Raw genomic sequence first — 6,868 nt, 5'->3', positions numbered from 1 at the left:
TAAGACAGACCCTTCCCAGGGCAGGTCTGATTCTGCCCATCCACTAGCTAGCTGGGCCCTGGGCCTAGACAGCCCCTCTGGGTTCAGGGTCATCTGTGAACGGCGTGTAATCTACAGGGATGTGAGGGGCTAAAAGGAGATCCTGTAGGACCCGCAGACCTTCAGCAGCACCCGGCATGTAATAGACACTCAATAAATGTAACTCCCCCCTCCAACAGCTCTTGCCCCTCAGTTTTTCCCAGTCTTCCCTGCTATCCTAAGGACAACACCTGGAAAAAGGTGTTCTCCCGCAAAAGCAGCAGTTCTGAAAAGTGGGTGCATCCATAGAGGCTTTTCTCTGGGGCTCCAACCTTCAGCAGGACAGACACAGGCTCAGGCCACTCAAGCTGCCCCTGGGGCAGTTTCCAGGGGGCATTCTGTCCCCACCTCCTCATCCAGTCCCCAGCCCTTCCCGAGTGCCCCGTGCAGGCGTTTCAGGGGGCAGAGAAGCTCACAGCCTCCAGAGCTGCTTCCTGGGCCAGAGGAGAGCCCTCACCCCTTTCCTGGATGGGAAACAGCCCAGAAACCCAATGTTCTAGACAGAGAAGGAGCTCCCCAGGAGCCTCTGGCAAGAAGGGCCTAGGTAAGGAAGGAGAGCCAAGCTGTAAAGGGAGGCGCCATTTTCTTTTCCTCCTCCTGGCCCCACTCTGTCCTGCGGTGCAACAAGCAAGCAGCACAGCCCTTTTGGGGAACTTGTGAATTTGGATTTGGGGGAACATGAAGAATCTGCAAGAGAAACTGATGTTTCCAGGAATAGGAGGAGTAAAGAAGGAGTGAGAGCCTCGGGAAACAAAGCTCTGTCTTGTAGTTTGTAGGTTTTTGCGAACTTGTTTACTTTATTTTTAAGACCAAAGGAAATCAAGGGCTGGTGTTGCCTTATTCTCTAAGATTGGATTCCATTATCTTCAGGGTGCAGACTGTGATGGGAAATAAACCACACTCAGATCTTGGATGTACACTTCAGTGTGATTGCGAATGTTGTGTGGGTGTCTCTATGTGTAACTTTCTACTGTATTCCAGAGCATGCTCAGAAGGAACTCCTGCAGCCTCCTAATGCCCATAGCAGTTCACTGCTGGGAGGCCCTGGAAGGTTTGCTAGGCAGCTGGTCACCCTACACCCCAGGTGGCCCATAGATGCAGCTGCTACGTCTTCCACCCTGGGCAGGTGTCAAGGGTTCAGGCCCCAACCGGCTTCACTTACAGCCCTGGTTTGCTGAATCAACTTTTTGCCAGGAATAAAGTTAAGCATCTTATGATCTAGAAAATGAAGTATGTGGCCAGGCACTGTGGCTCATGCCTGTAATCCCAGCACTTTGGGAGGCTGAGGCAGGCAGATTGCTTAAACCCAGGAGTTCGAGACCTGGTGAAACTCTGTTTCTACAAAAAAATTTTAAAAATTAGCCAGGTGCAGTGGTGTGTGCCTGCAATCCAAGCTACTCGAGAGGCTGAGGTGGAAGGATCACTTGAACTCGGGAGGCAGAGGTTTCAGTGAGCCAAGATTGCACCACTGCACTCCAGCCTGGGCGACAGAGAAAGAGTGTGCATCAGAAAAAAAAAAAAAGTGTTTATCTAGGTTTTTCTTGCTTTCTACCATAAGTAACATCTTTCCTTTGGCCAGGTCCATCCTATAAACAAGGCCCTCCAAGATTAAAATGTCTATAAGCACACAACCAGGGTTTCTTGCAGATTGGGCCATCTTCATCTGACCCAACCAAGATATAGGAAGAGAAACCAGAAGAATTTCTGGTCACAGCTGCACTGACCAAACAATAGTTAGACAGTTAGACAGTTAGACAGGTACATTAAACTGCAGAACCACCATCAGTGTGAGAGACCGAGGGCTTCCGCCCAAAGATGGCGAACCCATGGGATTTCCCCCTCTCCTTTCAATTCTCGGTATCTTGGAGAGATGAGCCTCGGAGTTTTGCCCAGAATTTTACAAAAGGGCAAACTCCTACATTTCCTTCTTTGGTCTGGGTTTGTCCTCTCTGGAGTCGTGGGACTGTTGATAGATTTCCCTGTGAGGACATGCCAACCTGTGCTGTGAAATGGCTTTAGGGTAGATCCAGGAAAAGAAGAGCAGTCACTGCAGTCACACTTGGATTTCTCCCAGATCTTGAAGCACCTTGTAAACAGAGTGGTTGTACAATGTGTCATCTAAACCAGAATGCTTTGGATAGTAAGTGGTATGTGGTAGTATTCATAACTACACTAAGGCAACAGGACTATCTCAGGCAGTCCAGGGCAGATGGTCACCTCGCTTTTCCACCCAAAGACTGTCAGGTCACTTGTCTTAGGAGCTGTCCACGCAGAGCTACAGATAAAGGAAGCCAAGGGGGACCTGCCTTGTTTGGTGTTTTTCCAGAACCTCTCACCTTCCGACTATATTATTCTCCCAGCCTGCTGCCAGTTACTTGGGCTTGGTCTTAGATAGCACATTTGCAGATAAAGAAGACTTGAGGGATGAGGAAGGGCTTTGGGATTGAGTTGAGTCAAAGGTGATGCTGGGGTTACCCACCATGCAAACAGGCACAAGCCTGATGTTGAAATCACAGAAAAACCAGTAAACATCATCAATACTTGGGACATCCTTAAGGCAGAGATTCTCATTCTGCAGAGGTTCTCATTCTGGCTGACCTCATTTATATAACCATACCTAGACTGGCCTGAGCTGGTCAGCAGCACACATCTGCAGAGACAATGTAGTCAGAGCTCATCACCAGGAAATTATCTGCTAGGTGTTCTAGAAGGAGGCTTGGCACACTTAGGGGCTTGCCTGCTTCTCAGGACTCTCACAAATGTCTAACCTTTTCAGTATCTTTATGTTCTGTCTGTACACTCTATTTCCCAACACCTCTGCGTTGGTATTTGATGGCTGCTAGGGATGAAGTGGGGCCTGTTACAGGAAGGAAGCAGGGCCCCTGTCCTCCAGCTTCCAACTTTCTCTGCCGCTTCCTCTGGCATCTTTTCTTCTCTTTCCTCCCTCATCAGCATCTTGATGCTACATCTTCTCTCTCCTCTCCTGTGGTGAAACCCTTCTTTTCTGCATTGATCCCAAGTGAAGGGGACCTGAGTGTGAGGCTGAGGAAAGAGTAAGGGAATGTGTCTGGCTTAGCTCTGCTCATCATTCCAGAGAAATTAGAGATAAAGTCTGGGCTGGAGATCTTCTTGTCCATCCTTCCATCCATCTGTCCATCCATCCATCCATTCATTCACCCATCCATCCATTTGTTCATCCATCTGTCTCTCCATCCATCCATCCGTAGATCCACCTGTTCCATCCATGTATCCATACAACCATTCACTCAGAAGACATTTCTTGGGGCCCCACTCTGTGCTGGTCTCTAGGTTCTGGGAATACAAGGAAGACTATAACTTGGATCCTGACTTCAAGAAGTTTACTCATCTAATGGTCTAAAAAAAAAAAAACACACAAAGATCCAGCCCTAAACTTGCAGTTTGAGTCTCAGCTCTGTCATCTATGATTTAAAACACTATTGATGGCTGGCGCAGTGGCTCATGCCTTAATCCCAGCACTTTGGGAGGCCAAGGCCAGTGGATCACTTGAGGTCAGGAGTTCAAGACCAGCCTGGTCAACATGGTGAAACCCCATCTCTACTAAAAATACAAAAATTAGCCGGGCGTGGTGGCATGTGCCTGTAATCCCAACTACTGTGGAAGCTGAGACAAGAGAATCGCTTGAACCTGGGAGGTGGAGGTTGCAGTGAGGCGAGATCCAACCACTGCACTCCAGCCTGGGTGACAGAGTGAAACTGTGTCTCAAAAAAACAAAAAACAAATAAAATACTGTTGATAATGAGGAATAATTATAATTACTAAGCATTTGCTACCTGTCAGGTACTTTAAACAATTGTCCCCTTGTCCCTTTAATCTTCGCAGTAGCTATATGAAGTAAGGACTATTTTTACCCCCTGCTTTGCATGTGAGGAGACCAGGGCTTACAGCAGTAACTAACTTAGTATCTGTGTGACCATGGCCTAGACCTCAGCTTTCCTCATGTGTGAAATGGGAGGTTGGACTAATTCAGTATTCTCCAAAATTTCCACTGAGGTACCTTTGACAGCAAAGAGGTGAATGTAAGGAACCCACAGTGTTGTCAGAATCAATCCACTCCCAGTCCTTGAAGTCTTGGGGTTTATTGTAAAAATTTATTTGGATTTTGCATTCTCCTTGGCACATAACTGTATTTGTCTTCATAAAAAGATAACGTTTAAAATGACTCACTGGCCAGGCATGGTGGCTCACACCTGTAATCCCAACCCTTTGGAAGGCCAAGGCAGGTGGATCATTTGAGTCCAGGAGTTTGAGACCAAGTTTGGCAACACGGTAAAACCCAGTCTCTACAAAATATACAAAAATTAGCCGGACATACTGGCATGCCTATAGTCCCAGCTACTAGGGAGGCTGAGGTGGGAGGACCGCTTGAGCCCAGGAGGTAGAGGTTGCAGTGAGCCGTACTGTACTCCACTGTACTCCAGCTTGGGTGATAAAGTGAGACCCTGTCTCGAAAAATAAATGAATAAATAAATAAAATAAAATTACTGTTCAGAGAAATGGAGTTCTTAGGAAATGTATCCTGCTTGGTGGATAGTACCTCTGTGGGCCCCTGGGAATATGACCAGGCCCGCCTACCCACGCAGGTGATCTGCAAGGCTCTCCCTGGCTCTGGCGCTGTTCGGCTGTGCCTAGGCTATGATGAGGCAAGTCAAAGGGGGCTTGTGGAATAAGGCCCAGCATTTGCTTTCAGTCCCTGTATTCATGTTTTCCAAGGAGGATTCCTAGAATCTCTCAGGGTTTGCTGGAGAAATGAGCTTGGCAGCCAGAGGCAAATGAAAATCAGAAAAGGCAGTGTATACATGTTATAAAAATAAAATGCTTAGAGGCAAGAAAAGGGGAAATCCATTTAGAAAGGAACAAAATAAAAACTCTAGGGGGTTCCTGATCCAGAAATCTCTCCTGATTTTCAAGCTGAAATTTACACTGCGAAGCACAAAGAATGTTCCAGGGCAGCTTGAAAGGTGATTCAGAAATGCACTGGGGCGGCTCAGGTTGGGTCCTTAAGGACACTGTGAAACAGTCTAGATTGGTTTTTAAATGACCACTTCTTCTTCCCCTCTCCTTGGCCTGCAATTGATGTAAGGTCACTTCCCTCCTGCTCCCTCTGCAGCCACTGCCTCTGTCCCAACAGGAAAAACTATGGAGTGGCTCTCACAGCCAAAGTGTGGGGAGGGGAAAGCAGGAGGAGCTGCGGACTCAGGGCAGGAGCAGGCGGCAGGGAGCTCCCGGGCAGCTGGCTGTGCATGGCTCCACTATTCTGAGCCTGACAGGCTCTAGGGAAGTGCAGCTACGGGGAGCTGGCTGAAGGCTCAGGAGAGGCTTTTCTGACAGGCCCAGTTCCAATCATGCCAGCTCCTAATTTCCTAATCAGTTTGCTTTCCTCCTGCTTTAAAATCTCTTTCTGCCTGTTCTCCTGGTCCCTAGCCACACCACCTTCACTGCTCTGATCTTATCTATGATCACCTGGCCAATCTACTTAAAGCAGTGAAGTAGGCTGCAAATAACCAGACTTTCGGCAAAACTCTTTTTTTTTTTTTTGAGGCGGAGTCTCGGTCTGTTGCCCAGGCTGGAGTGCAGTGGCGCGATCTATGTTTGCTGCAACCTCCGCCTCCCGGGGTCAAGCGATTCTCCTGCCTCAGCCTCCCAGCCTGGGACTACAGGCATGCGCCACCACACCCAGCTAATTTTTGTATTTTTAGTAGAAACCCCCCAACACGGCGTTTCACCATGTTGGCCAGGCTGGTCCCAAACTCCTGGCCTCAGGTGATCCGCCCATTTCGGCCTCCCAAAGTGCTGGGATTACAGGCGTGAGCCACTGCACCCGGCCTTGGCAAGACTCTTGACGCCTCTCTTCCATCAGGGTCGATTATATTAAATTACACTGACAGAAGTAAGGATTGGATGACTTTTGAAGAACTATTTCAACCCAAAGACAAGCTAAAGAAACATTGAGTTCACTCGACTGGAAGGTCTTGGAGGGCAGGAATTGTAGCTTACCCTCCTTTGTAGCTCACACAGAGCCTTACATGGAGTAGGTGCTCAGTATTTTATGAATGTGTGCGTGGATAAATCCATAGTTTGCAAGAAACCACGAGTAAGCTTGCCACCTGCTGGTGAAATTGTGAAAGACACCTCGCCGCGCCTCGGCTCCCCCAAGTGGCCATACACTGTGATCCTAAGAAAACCCTCAGCTTGGACAATCCTTTCTTTCCAAGGAGCACTTTGTTACAGGAAGGGGGTCCCAATCCAGACCCCAAGAGAGGGTTCTTGGATCTCACGCAAGAAAGAATTCATGGCAAGTCCACAGAGTAAAGTGAAAGCAAGTTTATTAGGAGAGTAAAGTGAAAGCAAGTTTATTAGGAGAGTAAAGTGAAAGCAAGTTTATTAGGAGAGTAAAGTGAAAGCAAGTTTATTAGGAAAGTAAAGTAATGAAAGAATGGCTACTCCATAGACAGAGCAGACCTGAGGGCTGCTTTTTGCCCATTTTTGTGCTTATTTCTTGATTATGTGCTAAACAAGGGGTGGATTATTCATGCCTCCCCTTTTAGACCATATAAGGTAACTTCCTGACGTTCCCGTGGCATTTGTAAACTGTCATGGCACTGGTGGGAGTGTAGCAGTGAGGACAGGTCACTCTCGTCGCCATCTTGGTTTTGGTGGGTTTTGGCCTTCTTCTTTACTGCAAGCTGTTTTATCAGCAAGGTCTTTATGACGTGTATCTGGTGCTGACCTCCTATCTCATCCTGTGACT

Source organism: Hylobates moloch, unplaced genomic scaffold (assembly GCF_009828535.3).
Source record: "Hylobates moloch isolate HMO894 unplaced genomic scaffold, HMol_V3 SCAFFOLD_18, whole genome shotgun sequence".
Lineage (NCBI taxonomy): Eukaryota > Metazoa > Chordata > Mammalia > Primates > Hylobatidae > Hylobates > Hylobates moloch.
The sequence above is the reverse complement of the archived record's forward strand: the minus strand, read 5'-3'. Positions refer to the sequence as shown.